A 20,644-nucleotide genomic window follows, 5' to 3' on the forward strand; every position below is an offset into this window, starting at 1 on the left:
CCACCGAGCAGTGCAGGGCCTGACATCAGAGGGTTAAATGGAAACAGAGCCGCCCTAAGCAAATTAGACTGTTTGGATGAATACATTTTTGTGTGAAGTCCTGGACTTTTTGACCACAAAAGCATTAACATTATCACTTTCCCAGCTGCTTCCACCTCCCACCACCCACCCGTTTCCCAAGCATTTTTAGATTGTTTGAAAACCAGCCCGAGACACCAACAACGTACGAGATTGTTAGACTAACTCTTGCATTTTAGGATTTTAAAATTGGTTAGGCCCTCAGGGAATTTCTGGTCCAATTTCCTTATTTTAGGAAAGAGCAGTAAAATTTTTTCTTTCCACTTGAAAATCGGATACTGCCGGCTGCCCCGCCCCGAACCCCCCGGCCCTACCATTTCAGTGCAGTTGGCCTGACTGCCAGCGCAGCACCTGCATCTCTGCCTGAGGTGCCAGAGGGCTTTCCCTTGCCTTTGAAACCCGCTCTGTGCGTACATGTGGCAGGCCAGAGATGCCGGGGAGTTCCTGCCCGGTATCCCAGCAGCCATTTGCCTGTGGTAGACAGGAATTCAGATGTAAGTACCCCAGTTTTCTCACCATCAGCTCCCACCTTTCCTGCTAAAGAATTCTGAGGCATATGTTCTACACTGGCTCCCAGAGATCCCAGAAGATTAAGTTCTACTTGCTCATGGTGGTAACTGGAGATATGATAATATATTTTAGGTGGTAATTGTGTGTGTGTGTGTATGCATGCGTGTGTGTAATTATATATGTTGCTAGTATTACAGCCCCCCCTGTACTGATGTCCTTCCCTTCCCTGACACTACTCCATTGCTCTACCTGGGTTTCCTAGATTGTCTTCCAAATATCTGTCATTTGCGCTCAAATCCTAATCTCAGGTTCTGCTTCTGGGGAAATTCAGAGATACCTGTGTGCCTTGCAAATACTTCTTACTGGTTGTGTGTGTGTGTGTGTGTGTGTGTGTGTGTGTGTGTGTGTGTGTGTGTAGCCTCTACCAGTTGGTAGATTTGTTGATCATTGTCAATAGCTTTGCAACTTTGCTTTCTTGGGCCTCAGCACAGTCCTAGCACGTAGTCAGACATAGCACATGTTTGTGGCAATGAATTAAGTTGAATTTGCAAGACTTCTTTGCCGGTTACTCCAGGGCTGGAAGAAGACAATGCCCAAGGCTCCTGACTCCTGAGGTTTTTTTTTCATGCAGCAGCATTATTCATCCCTTCTGTGGTGGACTTCTACTGCTTATGCCCTCCCGGCATGCATCCCACTCGGCCAAGCTCAGTACCGTGGTGGGGCGGGTCTTCTGATCAATGTACTCCTTACCTCTGACCACAGTGATTTGTTCAGGGATCCAAGCAGATGGAAGTATTGGAACAGAGAAGCTTGTCCTTTCCCTTGCCTTACTTTCTTTTCTCCTTCTTCCTCTTTTCTTTCCTCCCTCCCTCTTTTCTTTTTTCTCTTCTTTTCTTTTCTTTTCTCTTCTCCTCTCCTCTCCTCTCCTCTCCTCTCCTCTCCTCTCCTCTCCTCTCCTCTCCTCTCCTCTCCTCTCCTCTCCTCTCCTCTCCTCTTCTCTTTCATTATTATGATATTAGAGTTGTTGAGCTTGTAGGAATGTAAGCCTGGAGTTTCTTTGTGAACACTGACTACCGTAAGAAGAGAGCCTGCCTAAAGTAAAATCAGTAGAAAGAAAGCCAGAATTAGTACTCAGGAGAGAGAGAGAGAGAGAGAGAGAGAGAGAGAGAGAGAGAGAGAGAGAGAGAGAGAGAGAGAGAGAGAATATGAGAATGAATATCCTAAAGATGCTGTTTTAGTTCCTGCATACAGCTGTGCCTGCAGATTTTGCTTTTCAATTATGTGAGTCAATATGTCACTATATTACCATTTTTGCTAAGTAGTTAAGTTGAGTTTCTTAGAGTCAAGTACACACTTTTGTTGAATTACCCACTTTGCACCAGACCCTGATTAGTACTACAGATTCAGTATCACTATACTATCACTATCCATGGAGAATTTGCACATTAATGAGTGATTTCAGAAGTAATATTACAACACTTTGCTTGTAATCTTCTTGGCTTCCTTTTTTGGAGCCACCATGTTTCTTCTTTTCTTGGCTTTCAGAAGAGACAAAGAAGCTGGGTTATTTTCCTTTCAATTTCCCCAGTCACACAAAACTCCTTCCTAGTACATTTTTTTTTTAAGAGGCCAGCATGTCCTGGTTGTTTGTTCCATATGACGAATGTCCCCATTGCTTATTAACCTCCAAAATAGGCAGCCCCCACCATTAGGGCTTATGGTCTATATGAGACAACATAAAAACAAGATACATTCTCCACCATGCACATTTCAAATGAAATGTAACGGAAGAGAAATAAATAAAAATGGGAAAAAAATGCCTTAAATGGTTTATGTTGGAAAATGTTATATGGGCAATAATGGTACTTATATGGGCTTTGGGCAGAGACTTTGATAATGAAGGTTAAATGAGGGAATGTTACAAAAAAATGTTCACTGTTCATAAAAATAAATCTCTGGTATGAACCAGAATGAAATAAACAGAGTTGCAGGCGCTGGGAGCATCTGGGGTGACCTCCGCCTCAGGTTGGTAATAGCCAGAATTGCTGGAACCACACACTCTCACCTCAGCAGGATTCACTTAGCTCTCCATCACAGAGACGTTGAGCTCCGTGGGCTTCAGGGCTGGCTCCTCAGCTGTCTCACCGACACACAAAGGCCTTGCCGTTTCCGGAGTTTTGTCCTCCTTGTGTCCAGGCAGGGTTTCCAGACACCCTGCTTTTCTGGATTAAGAATCAGTCCAGGGGTTTCAAACACAAATGTCCATGGGAGTTGCAGGCTATGAATAAGTGAAATGGATGGGAGGGGATAACAGCAAATTAGAGAAAACATACTGCGTCTAAAATGGTTACCACTACTCAGCTCCAGCTGACAGTGAGAAGGCCAGCTTGGTGGGTTCAGATCTTTCCATTTTTCAAGAGTGAGCCAGAAATATGAATTTTATATGATTTAAAAAAAAATTTAAATGTTGGCGATATTATGTTTAAATGTATATTTGTAGTGTATGGATGGGGGAAGGCAAAAGGATACGTGTCTATGGGACAGAATTGATCTAGCAGTAGCCCGTTTGCAATCTCTTGCTAAGTGAATGCTGAGATCGTACTTATCATTGTTTGGTTTCATTGATTATTGCTGTGGAGCTGTCATATAAAGGTCCTCCACATGTACCATCCTGGAGGTAAGAGCTTATATTAGAACCGGTCATTCTTTAGCATGTCCCATGTGCTGGGCATTTTTTTATGAGCTTTACATGGCTTATTTCATTATATCCTCCCGATATTCCTAAAAGGGAAGCACTAGTAAGCCCATTTTATAGAAGGGAAAACTGAGCTTTCCAGAAAGGAAGTACTTGACTGCAGTCATTGTATAGGATGCCCTTTGTTCACCACCTCACATCTTCTTGGCCTTGTCATTGATGCCAGCCACGGCTACCACTTCACCTCACATGCTTCTCTCTGGCTTCCTGTGGTTACATGGGGATGGTCACACTGCATGGGGCCACCCTCCGCCAATGGGAGCAGGAGCAAGTGGGTAAAATCTGTTGTCCCTGGCTGACAGTTCTGACGCACATTCCATCAGACTTCTCAGAAGGTCCCGTGTGAAGCAACCCGTCACCTGCAGCAGTTAAAGCTCTCTTGTATTGGATTTTCCTCCTTCCCTGTTCACTTTCCTGTCCCTCGCTTGGGGCATCACATTCCCCAGTAAACTACCCTACACATCCATCTTCGTCTTAGGCTCTGCTATTGGAAAACACAAGCTGAGATAGTGAGTGGTAAAGCTGGAGTTGAAACCTATGTTTGGCTGGCCCCCCAATGAATACTCTTATCAAACCAGTTGCAAAAGTCTCTATGTAATTCCTTTACCTGGGCCTTTCCAGTTTGCTTGGTCCTGAAATGAAACTTTAGAGCAAAAAAATCTCTAAAAGGATTCTTAAACCAGCAGGAAGGGAGGATGGTGGTATGGGATAGTTGGTACATAGAAATCAAATGGGGGACGGGGAAGAGCGCAATGTAATTTTACTTCATAATGCATTTTATTTTTCGGCACATACTATATGCATGGCACTGTGCCAACTACTAAGGATGGCACCTGAAACTATGAGAATGAAATCTACGGGGGTAAAGACCAATTTCCAAAGATCTTCAGTGACTTTAGGCAGGGATGTGAATCTCACATGTCCACAGGGGTCAGGGGAGAATCTTAAATGAAATCAGCCTGGGTTTTGTTTGCATATCAAATGCAAACGCACTGTCTTTACATCTACACACAGTTTGGCTTTAGGTTTTCTCCTATTTTTTCTTTTTCCCCTAATACATGGCTAACCTAGTCTGTCATTCATTTTCCCACTTTAGATAGAGGTATGAGTACAAAGAATATTTCGCTTTTTTTTAAAACTAATTTTTAATCAAGATATAATTGACACGTAGCATTGTGTAAGTGTACGTCGTACAGCATGTCAGCATGTTGGTGTGATACATTTATATATTGCAATATGGTTCCAAGAGCCTAACAGTTTCAGGTCTTAGAGTTAGTCTTTGAACACTTTCGAGTTCGTTTTTGTGAGTGGTGTAAGATAGCGGTCCAGCCTCACTCTCTTGTGTGTGACTATATTGAAGAGACTGTCCTTTCTTTCCCTATTTTGTGTCCTTGCTACCCTTGTCAATAATTAGTTGACTACCTGCATGGATTGATGCCCGGGCTCTATATTCTGTCCCACTGGTCTATGTGCCTTTGCTTTCCTTTCAACTCGAAGGAAAACAGCCACTCAAGGGGAATGGCAAATAGTAATTGATCCTATCTTCCCGTTAGGGAAACACGGTGGAGGCTGAGACCCAGGACCAAGACTCAGCTCCAGCCTGCTGTCCCTGAGCAAGAACGCAGACCCATCACCCCAGATCTCCTGATTGTTCACGAGAAGTTCGCAACCCAGAAATGTGTGTGAAACCTCCAGATTTTAAAATGTTAGCAATGAATTCAAATGTCTTAACAACATCAGGCAAGCCAACGTGGGCAGCGTAGACAGAACCTATGCACAAGCTGCATTTCACACACAGGTTTGCTTTCTGTGTTGTAAAAGCTCAGTCCTCTTTTTCATCCAAACTGTTTGAGCCACACACCATGTTTTCCAAGGAGAGGTACAAGATTGGAGAAGTGGTATAGTGCATAGGATGCCATTGAATTTGTTCGTTGGATTTCTCTTCACTTTCTGTTTCTAGGGGAAGTAGATTAAGACGTGTTTATGAGTGTGAATGTGTGTGTGTGTGTGTGTGTGTGTGTGTGCGCGCGTGCATGTTTACTAAGGCTCCAGAAATAGATCTAATTTAAGAAAAACAAATATATACGTTGACTTTCTTCAGAAACTATGAAGAGGCCAAGGAAAAACAAATTCATTATCCAAATAGGTGCCTTTAGCTGATGGATGGTAGTATTTGAACATGGTAGGAAGAGTTTTGTAAAAAGGATTCTTAAATCAGCAAGAAGGGAGTATATGACTTTCATTTTTTTCTTGGTGTAAAATTATCGTGCCCCCGACCAGCTTTCCATTGGCCTTGATGATTAGTTGGCTATTTGAGTAGTTCATTGTCTCAGCCTTTAGTAAGAGCCCCTCCTAAATGGGACTCACTATGTCATAACTGTATAAAATATTCATTAAGATGGTGCTTTTAATGGATTTGTTTGGAATGAACTCGAGCAGAGGGAGCCACCGCTGATTTGTGGAGTGGTGGGGCTGCTTCAGGGCTGTGTCGGCCCCAAGGCCTGCCTTGTCCAACAAGCTCCTCCACCACCCTCTTTGCCTGCAGGCTCCAGTCAGAGAGGGGGCACCGAGACAATACTGATGTGGTTTTCAGGACTAGAAATTCTATTCCATTTGCATGCATGTGTTCCAACTTGGTCTTGTACATCTTCTGGTCAGTGGAGGTACAGTGTACAGCTGTCTGGTCAGTGTACAGCTTGTCTGGACTCCACTGGAGTGGTTTTGCTATGTACAATCAATTGTCTAGCGTAGGGGTGCTCAAGCTGTGGGATTAGGCAAATTTAGTTCTGTTACTGACTAGTTGTACTAGTTGTGTGACCTGCACACAGTTCTGAACATCTCTGAGCCTCCGCTTCTTCATCTTTGAAATGAGAGCCTTGCTGGTACAGCAGGTCCTCGAATGCTGTCGTTTCATTCAACGTCGTTTATTATGATGAGACGCCCTAGGAAATTAACTCTTATTTGTATCAAATAGCTTATGGTCAAATTGGTTTTCGTATAAGTTCTTTGGCTTAAAGTTGAGAAATCTATCAATGATATTAAGTGAGGACTTATTGTACTTCATTCATAATGGCATTTGAAGATTGAATGGGGAGAGTTGACAAAGTAGCCTAATGTCTGGGACATTTTGAAAACATGAACATTTGCCATTATTCTCTTAAGTGGTAGGCATCCAACTACTACCACATATCTGGGTCCATTTTAAGTTTGTCAGATCAATGCCATTCAGTTCTTATCTCATGCCAACCTTGACGATAGAGCACCCTCAAATAAATAAATGAATTATGGACCAGGGAGGTTAAGTGAAACAATCACAATTGCTCTGCAAATTGGTGATGTGACCTGAGAATAGAATTAAATATTTTGCCTCCTTCCTCAGCATTAATTCCAATCCTTTATATAGATGAGGACCTTTTCTTTTCTCTTTGTTTTTTGGTAACAGAGTACATGTGAATCTGAAATCATGCCATCATGGCCTCTACTATTTAATTTCTATCTGTGCATCTCTGTGCTTTTCAGTCCTGAGCTGTCACCTTCTTTCAAACATTTTGAAATACGGTAACATGAACTAAATAATAATAAAGAATACGCCCTATAGTAACACTACCCATCTCAAAATTTGGAGCTTAAGGCCCAGCCCCGCATCCAGCAAGTGTGCTCTCATTTTGGCCCACGCCATTCCATTCCCATCTGGTCCTGAACACGGAGTATCTGTCAGGGACCTGTAATACATTTGGGGAATGACCTTAGGCAAATTACTTCACTTTTTGAGCCTCTGTTTCTTAAAGTGGAAAAGATGATTAATTTGCTTAAAGTGGAAAAGATGATTAATTTATCACTAAGGGAAGAATACTTCCCTATAAATGTATGAAAGATATTTAGCAACAATCAACTTTGCCTGTTGCCCTTTGGGGCTGGGTGTGGCTAGAGCTTTATTTTCATAACTTTCAAATTGAAGGCACAAACAGTTTTCATAAGATTGATAGAATAATGAAATAGCTGTTTCTCAGAGCAGAGCCCAGTGAAATGGCAGGGATGGAGCAATTATGGGAGAATGGGTCAGAAGTGGCCTCAGATAGACCCTTCCTTTGTGTCTCAGTCCTAGGAGGGAGAATATGTTCATCAAGATTCTGATTAAGCAGGGACTGCCAGCGGCACTCTTTGGACAGGCAAAGAAGGGCCCTCCCACCATCACCACCTTCACTCTCACAACAAACAACCGTCATGATTTAATCACATTGCTTTAGCTCCAGGACCTAACCTCTGAGTGTTCATGAGAGCGTTTGGCTTTGTCTCAAGGCCCTAAAGCATGTGCCTCCATGGGAGCCGAGGTCCTTTTAGGGTTCTACCTGAGTGGAAGAAGCAAAGATTGCTTTTTGTTCCCCTTTTACTCTCTTCTGAATTAACATGAAATTGAAGACGACTGCAGTTAGGGAGAGGAGGAGAGAGGAGAAGAGAAGGAGTGGGGAGAGAGAGAGAGAGAGAGAGAGAGAGAGAGAGAGAGAGAGAGAGAGAGAGAGAGAGAGAGAGAGAGAAGGGGTAAGAGGCTGGGAATGCCGGTGAGAAGAGCATGTTGGAGCCCAGAAAAGCTGTGTTCATCAAGCCAATGGTTGCCTTCCAGGCCATCAGCAAAATGAAATGTCTCACCCAACCACATTTCAATCCTTCCATCTAGGTCTCCAAAACGCTTCTCCAGGGAGCGTGCTTTGGAGTGTGAATTCCTCCAAGCTGATTATCTCAGTGTATGTGCAGATGTCACCTCCCACCCACCTTTGGTCCTCCTCCCATTGTAAGGGCCCTTTCTGGGGACCAAATGGATGCCAGCACAAGGGTGCTGCCTCTAAATGTATAATTCAAAACAACATGGACACTGATCTCTCGGTATTAATAGAATTTGGCGCTTATTGCAGTCATGTCAACCAATCGCTTTTTCAGAAAATTAATTAAGCCGTGGGTAGGAGGTGAGAAGCTGCTACATTTTTGCCACTGGATGATCCCTTCTCACCTCCTTCCACTGCCTGTTCCTGCTCTCTGCAGGGTAAGTCCACCCGCTTCCTTGCACGCTGAAGTGTAGAATAAACAGTGGTCAGAGAACTCCGTGAGAACAATCTTGGTAGGGATGTGGTCATTTTCTAGGCCAAAGAATATTTCATTGTATGGATAGCCTGCCTTTTGTTAATCCTTTCATCATTTGGTGATTCTACTTTTTGGCAATTTGTATAAAGCTGCTATGAACATTCATATGCAAGTTTTTGGCTGACAAATACTTTCAACTTTGTTGGGTACATATCTAGGATTGGAACGCTATCTCCATGTCTCTGTTTTTCAACATAATATCCATCAGTCAAGGGCAAATGCTCAACCAGATATCATCCCTCCCACCCTGGAATCTTGCTAACAATTTGTTTATATATCTCACAAAGCACTTATCAAATGATACCTTCTACTATAACTTTGTGTGATTATTCTGTCAAGCCATCTCCTGTCTCTGATTACAGTATGCAGCAAAAGTTTTGCATATAGCATGGATTGAGTGAATATTTGTTATTCTGGAAAATAGCAAAATTATATAGTAGAGAAAGAGTACAACTGGAATTAAATTAAATGTTTCAGAAAGGTAAGTTATCTCTGACTTCTCTTGTTTCTTATGAAAAGTTTTTCTCCCCTTGAAACTTTTCCGTAGCACTATGTAAGAATGACCAACTCCTCGAAGAAGTTCCTAGTCCTCAAAATTTTTTTCTGGAGGAGAAGCACTATCAACAACAAAAACATAAAGGAAAGAATTCTTGGAATCAGGAGAGAAGTGTTCTGGCAAGATTACTAACCTGTTAAAATTGGCTTGGACCTACTGATATGTTTCTGTTCACTCAAGACAACCTATTTTATTTTTTCTCTCTCTCTCTTGCTGCAATTGACTTGTGCTGGAAAGGGAAGAGGGTGGTGAGGAGAGCACTCTCCTCTCTGAGAGTGACCAGCTTACCACATTCAGAATGAACACATAGGACCGAGTAACTACCTGGTGACTGTGATGCAAACTCTGAAGCATCTAGTGGATGTTTTACCCACTGGCTTTTCATGTCTAAATACTATGGGATAAAAGTCAGAAAAAGAAAACTGTTCAATAGTTCCTGGATATAAGACTTGAGCCTCAAGCAAAATTTTTCTCCACTCACCTCCTCCTCTAGTTATCTTCAGCAGCCCTCCACCCTAGTTCTAAAATGATGGTTCTTAAATGTAAATGTACATCAGAATAATGTAGCGAGCTTGTTAAGATTACTAGGTCCCTCAGCCGACTTTCTGATTCAGTAGATTTCCAACAAATTTCTAGGTAACTCTAATGCTATTGGTGCACAGAGCATACTGCAAGAACCCTTGCTCTAAAATTACTATGCTAATCTCTGCTCTGTTTTATAAAATTCTCCTTTACCTCAATGTTAGTTTTATTTAGCTGTGCAGATAACAATCTGATTAAACAAGTCTCTCTGAAAGCTGACTGTGTTTGCTTATTTTATGTTCACAGTTCCTAGTACAAAGAACTGTTAATGGTAGGTGCTTATGTTTTTTGAATGAATGGATAAAACTAATTTATATTGAGTTATCAGTGATCTATAGAAGCTTAATGTGTTGCCTTTCTAGGATATTTAAATTTTTAAAAGAGGATCAACTTAAAATGAATTAATCTCTAACTTACAAGAATATCACCCAAACCACACAACCTAATGTTTTTAAATGTGCAAAAGATTTGAGAGACTCTTCATCACAGAAGATATATGAACAGTAAAGAAGGATATGAGAAGATACTCAAGATTTGTCATTGGAGAATTGCATTAAAACAATGATGAGATACCACTACATATCTATTAGAATACCTGAAAACCAACAACAACAACAAAAAACAACCCCTGACAATATCAAGTAATGACAAAACTGTGGAGCAACTGGGACTCTCCTATGTGACCAGCAGAAACGCAAAATGTGGGAAATAGGTTAGCAGTTTCCCATAAAGTTAAACATAAACTTACTAAATGACTCACCAGTTCTATTCCTAGATATTTACATAAGTGAAATAAAAATCTGTGTTCCCAGAAATCCTGTACACAAAGGTTTAGAACAGCTTTATTCATAGTCATCAAAAACTGGAAACAACTCATGTCGCTCAACTGGTAAGCGGATTAACAACCCATGGAACAGTCATGCAATGGAATATTACTCAGCAATAAAAAAAAGAGAGTGGACTACTGATACACATAAAAACATGGATGAATTTCGAATGCATTATGCTGAATGAAAGAAGCCAGACTCAAAGGGATACACACTGTACGATTGCATTTTATATGACATCATGAAGAAAGGGCAAATTAATAGGGACAGAGGATGATCAGTGGTTGGCAGGAGCCAGGCGTAGTTAAGGGTGGGTGACAAAGGGTAGCATGAGGGAATTTTGGGGGAGAAGATGGAAGTGCTCTTATCTTGATTGTAGTAGTGGTTATACAACTGTATATATTTATTAAAACACAGAGAGTACACCACAAAGAGTGTGTTCTATTGTACGCAAATTAAAAGGTATTTAAAAAAGTAATATCACGGAAGATTTTTCTGAAGAGAGATGGGCTGTGAACCCCGAAGCTTCGTGGATTACGGAACAAGTGACTCGCTTTAGGTGTGGCTCTCTGACCGAGAAATTGCAGTGAGAGGTACTCTATCCAGCAGCGAGAGCTAGTGAATAGTGACTTCACCTTTTAGGACATCACGGAGAGCTTAGGGGTGCCAGGAAGAGATCTGGCCAATAGAAGAAATACATTTTCAGAACAGAAGTGAGGTCGTGGGGTAGCTACTTCAATTGTGAATTGTTTGAGGAGAAAGGGGGACAACCATAGATTGTTTCTGGTGAAGATGTGGAAGGAAAAAAAAAATCACGTAATGAGTAGGATGAAAAGGTTCTTCCCTGAATGATTATCAGCAGCAGCATTAGAGATTCCAAAGGGAATACACTCCTTGTTCCTCATTAAAAATCCAACACCAACCTCCTTGTAGAATGCTTGTTCTAGGAAGGAAGCTTTCCAGGGATTTAGCCGAGGGTACAAGGGAGTCAGAAAGGCCCAGAGGAATATTAGGTCTGTCATTTATAAGCCTAGAGCCCTTGCAAAAACCACGGTGCTTTCTGATGTTCAGATTCTCCTATACACCAGGATTACTAATAGCACATATCTTTCAGTATTGAGAAAATTCAGTGAGGTCAGGCTCATGTAAGACCGAGCCCCACGCCTGGCAGACAGGAAGCACTCAGTGATTTGTAGTGAGCATGACAGCGCTGCCTGATTTCGGGAGCGCGCCCGTGATTAATTTTTTCAAGGTAATGCTTGTATTTGGTTTTTTGTTTGTTTGTTGTTTGTTTGGTTAGCATCTCATCAGTACAGATTATCAAGCCTGAGAAGCATCACCTCGCTGCCTAGAGTAGAGAGAGGGAATTTGAGGAGAGACATCTTATCCCCAGAAACAGAATCTTTTATACTTGCGACAAAGAACCTTCAGAGGCAGGAGCTGTGACTTCCTCGCTCCGGAACTGGTTAACCTGTTGGGATATTCGGTAGATGGATTCTGTACCACGCTCTCCCGCTCACTATGCACTAGACCAGGAGGCAGCAGCTGCTCTCCATGCTCTCCCTCCAACACAGAAAACCAATTTCCCAGCACCAGGGGAGATCATAAAAAAGGGGGGAAATGCAAATGTCCAACATTGATTAGTTATGCCAGCTGCTTTTCTTCCTCCAGAATCAATGGATCGGCCACGTTAGCTGCAAAGTCCGTTGGACAGACTAAGGGTTGTTTTTTTTTGGTGGTGGTGGTGGTGTTATTTATTTAGTTTTTTTAAGAAATGGAATTAAAAAATAAATAATCCTTTCTAGGTCAAACCTGTTAAAAAAGTTGAAAAATGGAAGAAGTGTTTAAAGAGAAGAGAGAGAGATAATAGGCCTCTCTATTGGACTGTTTGTGAAAATATGTTTGACTTTGGGAGTTTTTTTTCTTGTTTTTAAAGTTTATTGCGGTGACAATGGTTAGTAAAGTTACATAGATTTTAGGTGTACAATTCTGTATTACATCACCTATATATCACATTGTGTGTTCCCCACCTAGGGTCAGTTGTCTTTCTGTCACCATCTATGTTAGATCCTTTTCACCCTCCTCTACCATCCCCTCCCCACCTTCCCTCTGGTAACCACTAAACTATTGTCTGTGTCTATGAGTTTTTATCTCTTTATTTGTTTGTCTTGTTCCTTGGTTGTTTTCAGTTTTATATACCACATTATCAGTGAAATCATATGGTTTCTGGTTTTTTTCTGTCTGACTCATATCTCGCTTAGCATAATAATCTCAAGATCCATTCATGTTGTTGCAAATGGCATTATTTCATCTCAGCACCACTAATCATCAGAGAAATGCAAATAAAAACCACAGTGAGATAACACCTCACACCAGTTAGAATGGTTATCATCAACAAGACAAATAGTAACAAGTGTTGGAGAGGCTGTGGAGAAAAAGGAACCCTCATACACTGTTGGTGGGAACGTAGATGGGTGCAGCTGCTTTGGAAGGCAGCGTGGAGGTTCCTCAAAAAATTATGAATAGAATTATCGTATGACCCAGCAATCCCTCTCCTGAGTATCTACTCAAAAAATCTGAAAACATTTATACATAAAGACACATGTGCTCCAATGTTCATTGCAGCTTTGTTTATGGTGGCCAAGACATGGAAACAACCAAAATGTCCTTCGATAGATGATTGGATAAAGAAGATGTGGTAAATATACACAATGGAATACTATTCGGTGGTAAGAAAAGATGAAATAATGCCATTTGTGACAACATGATTCTTTTAAACATGATGTGGCAAACTCAAATGCTTTCAGAAGCCAGGCTAGTTACGTAAATGAGTGAGGAAGCAGGGTGTAAGTCAGTAGGGAGTGGTGGTGAGCAAGTGTCTATTTTTTTCCTACTATTATCATTGGAGTAAAAAAAAATTCACTTTTTTTCTCTGCTCTGCTATAGAGAGGAAAATAGGGAATGTGTGGTGATAATTGTCAGCTGACACTGTCTCAAAGATGTGGAGCAGTCTTGATTGTCATCTTGGTCATGTGGTGGACAGAGGAAGCGCAGGCCACGTGTGAGTGGAGCAGCTTTTACTCAGCTTCAGCTGACTACGATTGGGCAAGGATGTGAGCTCAGCACTGCTAAATATTTAGTTCTAGAAGAAACAGCCCCACCTCTTCATTTTGATGAGAAAACCACATCAAAATTCTGACAATTTTAATGCTGATGATTCATTTCATTTTGAAAAATAATGGTGTAGACCAAACACAACAAGTTTATATGTTAATTTTAGCCTGTGGCTATCAATTTGGACCTCTGCTTTGGACCTGAGTTGGACAGCTTCTGTGGATTGTGCTATTGTTTTTTGATAGATGGAGATCCATGATAGAAACAATGTGAACTATGTTAGAAATAATCTTATTGATCTTTAACAGGATTATGAATTAAAATGGTATTGTTAAGTATGAAGTCCTTTATTTAAAGCATTATTCTAAAAGCAAAAGATAGGAAATAGAGTAAATGTCCACTAATAGGAAATGGTTACATAAATTATATTACATTCAAATAATACTATATAGCTATTACAGATGGGTCAGTTCTCTAGTACTAATATGGAACGCATGCTAAGATATCATTATGTGAAAAAAGCAAAGTGCAGGAAATGGTGTATGGCATTCTATAGTGTATTTTTCAAAAGGATATATGTATATATATACGTATATATATACGTGTGTGTGTATATATATATATTTCTGGAAGGACTTGAAAGGAATAGATAACAGTTGTGGCTCTCTCCTTTCCAGAAGGGTTACTAGAGAGCAGGGATAGGGGGAGATTTACTTTTCCTTTTATGTATATTTGATAACATTGAATTTTTTACCACATGCATATATTCCCCATTCAAAATAAATATAATCAAAATTAATGTAAAGTAAAACAACACGAGCAATAACAAAAAGTAATTCATAGGAATAGCCTCTTCCTAGAAGGTAGTGGCAGGTTAGGGATGGGGTTGTCCTAACAGTAGAGAAAATGGACATATTTTCAGGAAATGTCATGGCTAGTACGTGCTTCATCATCTTTCCACCACCTGCTTCTGAAAGACAGTGGTACTGGCTTCAGTGGATGGTCGTAGACTCCAGTATGAAACAGAACGTAGTCACAGAAATTATTAACTTTGTTTATCAAACTCAACAGGATCCTACTCCCAACGGCCCATGTGGATACTGTGGCAGTTCAAGTGCATGGAACTTGCTAGCAGCTGGGTTTTCCTATAATTCTCTTCATCCTTTTTCTAATCTACATTGTCTTTTTTGGGGATGTGCCCATATCCTCAGAAACGTTCCTGGTCTACCTATGGGCTGCCCACTTTCTTGTCTTAGTCCTGAGTGTGGCTCATTTATGAGGATGACTAGGGTTAGCTCTCGGCTTAACTGACTGATTTCATATTTCCTAGCATATGCTTGGATTTTCTTGAGGTTATCTAGGCTCTGTTGAGAACATGCACCTCTTATGAGGAAGGGAGTGAGATAATCAATACATTTGTGAAGAAAAACAAAAAAGAAAGATACCATATAAATCGCTAAGAGGAAATGTAGTGAAAAGTGCTTTTGTAATCTAATACAAAAGCTATTATATTTCTAAAGAAGAAATGAGTCCCAAAAACCAGCACAGAAAAAGACTAACAAATTTCACTACATAAAATGTTTAAAATTTTACATCGGAAAAAAAAATTATATTATAACTATATTTCCTTAGTTCTTCAGTGTCTACAAATAAAGAAACAAAATAAAAACCTGAAATGAAAGTGAACCCAAAATATTAACAATAGTTCCAAAGGTAAAGAAACATAAATATCTTTAGCATTCAATAAAATGCTCGGCCATACAATTAAAGAAATGCAAATTTTCAAAAATGAAATTTTATTTTTCAGTTAGATTCACAAAGAGAAAACATTTGATAATACTGAGGAAACAGATACTCATATGCTATTAATTGGAATGTAAATTGGTGCAGCCTTTTTGGCAATAGAAATCAAAATTTATAGCACACCTTTACTTGCCAGTCTTCTTGTATGATGTCATTCAACAGTCACGCCCATGCAAGTGTGCAGTGACTTTTGAATAGCAAAAACTAGAAATAACCAAAGTCTCATTGGTAGAAGACCTGTTAAGTAAACGCAGGGATTGCTTACTATGAAAAAGAATGTTTTCTGTCTGTAAGTCATGATAAGGCGTGATTTACCAGCCCTATTAAGTTGAAAAAAATCAACATTCATACAACGTATACAGATAATTTGCCCCAACTTTTTCAAAAGAATGGATTGTAATAAGAAGAGAGAGAGAGACAGAGAGAGCGAGAGAGAGAATACATTGGAAAAGGAGAGTGTACCTGAATTTCACCTTAGCCAAATTTGACCTTAGGACACAAGGAGGGGGTGCTAGGAATTGATGCCCTTACAGTCACATATTCTAAGAAGGAGTAGCCAAGCCCAAGGATTCCGAAACTTGTTATGGACATAAGAAGGGCAGCCTGGGCGTGGGAAGCCAGCGAGATGCAGAAGAGTAATGAGATCCAGGAAGTCAGATAGTTGGAATCAGCGTGTCCTGTTGGTTCGTGGCTCTAGCGAGCAGAGAATCCCCAAAAGCACCTGGTTCTGGAGCAGAGGCTGTTTATCTGTGAATTCAGCAAACAGCAGATGCTGCACTCGGCATTGGGGTAGGGGGATGGGAAAGTACAAAGAAGAATAAAAACTGGTCTCTCTAGTCTAGCAGGGAAAAAAAAAGATATTTCATTAACTAAATATTAAATATCAGGATACTATCTAATAATATTTGTGTGCTCGTTGAAATCAGACATCTTGTGATTTTCTGTTCCCTGGAGTCTAAATTAGCCATCAAGCTCTAGCTAGGTAGTAATTTTCACTTATATTGTTTCATTTGATCCTCACACCCACCTTTTAAGTGAGTCCCATTACTCCAATTTTGCAGGGAGATTCAGAGAGGTGGAGTTCTCCTTTTTAAAGACCTTAGAAAGTGGTCACAGGATCTGAGAGAAAACCTGAGTGACAGGAAAGCGTGGCTGCAGAAGATTAAAGAAGGTTGAACCCAGCTATGGAGACTGCGTTTTAAATACCTCAACCAGTCCAAAAGAGATTTCTTGTATTGCCCCAAACATGCCCATTTCCTGTATTCTCCATCTCGACAACTATTTTTAAGCACCTCCTATGAGCTCAGATTATGGTTCTAGGGATGGGGACGTATTGGTGAACTAGATAGACATGTTCGTCTCTCGTGGAGCATTCCAGGAAGAAAATAGAGAAGAAGAGAGTAACAAATAAGAGTTAACATTCTAAAAGGGAAGATAGCAAATAAAAGTAACAGATACTCAAGCAACATAATTTAAGGTTTTGATAAGTATTACAAGAAAAAAGAGTAAAGCAAAGTACGAGGACAGAGATTAATGGTGGGGAGTAGGGGTAGGGAAGCGGTTCTTTTAGTGTGCTTAGATAAAGCCTCTCTGAAGAAGAGTCATTTGAGCATAGATCCGAATAAAATGAGAGAGAATCATGGGAAGATCTGAGAGAAGGGTTACTAAGTGATGGAAAGATCAGGGGTAAAAGTGGTGAGACAGCCACGAGCTTACCTTGTTGAGGGAGCAGCAAGAGCTCCAGCATTGCTAGGCTGAGGTGAGCAAGGGGGAAAGTGAGAGGAAATGAGTTTCCAGGGATGGGCAGAGGTCGGATCACATAGGGTCTTATAGGCCTTGAGGAGGAGCTTGGGTTATATCCATCAGGAAGCCACTGGAAAGTTTAAAGCAGAGAAGACAAAGGTTCTCGTGTCTGTCTAGAAAAGATGGCCCTGAGGCAGGGAGAACAGATGATATGCAAGTGGAAGCAGAGGGCTGTTGGGAGACCGCTTCAGGTGACAGGTGATGGGGGCAGTGGGAGGATGGAGGCTGGAGAGGTGAAGACGAGTGGCTAGGCATGGGAGGTAGAATCTTACAGAATTGTCTAATGGATTGGATACGCAGGGAATGAGTGATGAGTAAGTGTAAGGCGGACTCAGATTGTTGACCTGAGCGACTGAGTGGTGCCAGTCATGGAGGTGAAGAAGAACCCAACCATTATACTTCTCTGCGTAAGCCCTTGCTGATTCCGTGTCACCCGCAGACTCCTTAGCACGGCCTCTAAGCCCCTCCCATACTCTAGCCCAACCTGCCTTTCCAGACTCCTCTGCAGCCCCTCTGTTCTCTTCCCTATGTTCCCGAGCAGCCCCCTTGCTCTCCTGCACACCAGACTGCTGCTTGCCTCGGTGCCTTGCTCATGCTCACTGCTCACTACACACTCTTCACTCACGCTTCAGCTCTCATGCCACTTCCTCCAAGAAGGACTTTCTGATTTCCCAAATTCAGATTAAGCCCTATCTTCCAATCATGCCTTCTTGATGGGCTGGGCTCTCCTTGTGGGCGGGGACTTTTGTGTCATTCATCTTTGTGTCCTTTGGACCTTGCACAGTGCCCGGCACATAACAGAGGGGTGCAAATAATGTTCGATGAATGTACAGTGATACATGCATATGACTGGGTCGTGTCTGGGGTTAAAGATTAAATATGAGTACATTTTCAAAAAGTATTTAGATGCATAAATAAATAAAAGCAGGAATTCACTAGAGACTCTGAGGCATTATGTGATGCTTGCGAATCCTGATCTTTTGCATGCTGAGACCATGTCTGGGACCACCAGGGAAGCTAAATGATCTCTGTGAAGGCTTTATTACAATGGATTTGGGGACGACAGGGAAGAGGAATTTAGGTATAAAAATGAGGGGAGTAAGTGCAGGTGAGATGTAGCCTGACCCTCCTTTTTGTGCTTCCTTGATACTACCCTGCCCCAAAAGTCATCCTCTAGCCATCTCCTAGTCTCCCTGTCCCTTTAATTTTGCTTATAGCCCAGACCATGCTCTGAGGTACGTGATAAATGGTCCCAGCGCCACTCTCTCCCCACTGACTTTAAATGCAGCCACACTACCACTCACCTAACCCTGACAGAAAAAAATACAGTCCTGTCACAATCTTGTGGCAAGCTAGATCTCCCAGCACTAAATCACCATTAAGGGCCTCTGTGAGTTTGATGGCAGCTTTAGGTGTTTTGTTGTTGTTTTTCTTTTCCTTTTTCTTTTTCTCTCGTTTACAACTCAGCTAAAGCTTTCCTGCTGTGGGCGGAGGAGAGGCTATAAAGACAAACCACCCAATCCCCTGTCCTCCACAGGTCCGCTCACACCGCAATCAATCCGTGAGTGGAGAGGTGGAGAGGACGGACTAGCAAATCCCCTTTTGGGCACCGTGGCCTCAGCTTGTTGAGCTGTTGGCAGAAGACACTGTGATGTTGACATCTGCGTAGCCATTTATGAAATGCTGTCATATAGATATCTCATTGGATATTAACGGGAATTTTGTTAAAAGAAGTAGTTGTGATGCCCATTTTAAAGATATGGAAACCAAGGCCTAGAGCATGGACTAGTTCACGGGACCCCAGAATTGAACACAGGACCTCTGATTCAGAGACTGGAGAACCTGAGACACTTCGGCTACCTGTCGAGGGGTTTGTCTTTCCTCAGGTCTTCCCTGCGCATGTCGGGCTCTGAAGGTAGACATAGTAGGTTCAAATCTTGGCTCTGCCATTTACCAGCTGGGTGGACTTGAAGAAGCTGCTTCTTTATTCCTGTACCAGCTACCCAGTACCTTAGCAATGTTGCTTCACAAGCACCTACAGAACTTCGGTGGCATATACTAATACACGTTTACTTTTGCTCAAGAGTCCAGAGATTAGCTGGGTGGTTCTGCTGATCAGCGCTGAGTCCACTTGTGCATCTGTCAGCTGGTGGGTCAGCTGGTGGGTCAGCTGGGAGTTGGCTAATCATCTGGTGTGACTCAGCTCTTGTCCACGTGTCTCTCAAAATCTGCCCTGGTTTTTCAAGGGCAGTAGCATGGTTTTGAGAGAGAGAGACAAGGGCAGCACACAAGCCCTCTGAAGGCATAGGCTCAGAACCAGCACACAGTCACTTCTGTGAAATTATTTTGGCCAAAGCCAATCACAGATCAGCATAGACTCCGTCCTTTGATGAGAGGAGCCACAAAGTCACTTGACACATGGTGTGCATGCTAGAGGCCATTAAATGGCACCATTAGTATAATCGACCTAAAATCCCTGAACTCTTTTGTGTTTGCATTTTAGAAATAGGGTTTAAAATAATGTCCATCGCGTGGGGACATTGTTGGGATAACATGAGTCAATGCAGGTAAAGTGCTTAGTTAGCATAGGGCCCGGTACATAGCACATAGAACAAGTACTCAAATTGTTAACTCTTAGACTTCTTATTTTGGATTGCCATTCCAGAAAAGAGACCCCTTTCCCTGCTCCTATGATGCAGAACATTTTCAAGCCCCTCCTAGTTCTCCTTTAAAATACTGTTGCCCAGAGGGTAATGTCAGTACATCAGCTTCTTCCCACAGCACTCTTTGCTGTATATTGGAATTTTGTACAAACATTTAATTGGATGAAAGTTCAAGGTCTTTAGTCACTGACTGACAGACACCATGTACTTGGTTACAAAGGCGTTTCACGTATGAGGTGACCAGGAGGCATGTGCCATGTCGGGAGGCTCTGGCATACTCGAGAGGACATTTATGTATAGCGTCCATGACGTTCAGCTGCAGTACAACCATGTCCGTGTGATTCCGGAGTCAGCAGACCTAACTTCAACCAGTCCGTACGTGTCCACATGTGTTGCCTCATTTCCTCTCCTGAATGGCTGTGGAGCTTGCCTTCTGTCTAAATTCTTCTGTTTGATAAGGACCTGAACTTGGAGCTTTGCACTTAGGTATTTCCTTAATGTGCTTACTCGGTAGAAAGGACTAGCTTATTTCTGTTTCAATTTGGTGTTTAAGAGACAGTAAATGTTATTTGAGCAGTACCCTTCATTCCTTCTTTTTTCCCTCTTCTTCCAATATAGAACACCTACCATACGTGACATGGGTCTTAGAAGATGGAGAAGAGATGGACCCTGTCCTCAAAGAACCTATGATCAGGTAGGGGACCTGGAATGTACTCCCACAGGTAATTTTGACACAAAGTCAAATGTGATTTTCAAAGTGGGTGGAGTGGGACAAAGAAGATTTAGGGAGGACTCATAGGAAGGAGATTGGGCTCCT

The 20,644-nt window shown here is 41.7% G+C and overlaps 1 long non-coding RNA gene across 2 annotated transcripts in view; it reads left to right on the top strand.

The window, feature by feature from the left end:
- The first annotated feature begins 452 nt into the window (after positions 1-452).
- The window catches only part of LOC117016799 (uncharacterized), a 179,967-nt gene continuing 159,775 nt past the window's right edge, over positions 453-20,644 (top strand). Inside the window, exons 1-2 of one of the 2 annotated variants that reach the window (XR_004421965.1) lie at positions 453-572; positions 20,446-20,521. This is a non-coding gene — a long non-coding RNA (uncharacterized LOC117016799). Of the gene's footprint in view, positions 573-20,372; positions 20,522-20,644 lie in introns of those variants that run through there. The other variant, XR_004421964.1, reaches the window with a different exon arrangement.

The sequence above is a fragment of the Rhinolophus ferrumequinum genome, chromosome 24 (assembly GCF_004115265.2).
Source record: "Rhinolophus ferrumequinum isolate MPI-CBG mRhiFer1 chromosome 24, mRhiFer1_v1.p, whole genome shotgun sequence".
Lineage (NCBI taxonomy): Eukaryota > Metazoa > Chordata > Mammalia > Chiroptera > Rhinolophidae > Rhinolophus > Rhinolophus ferrumequinum.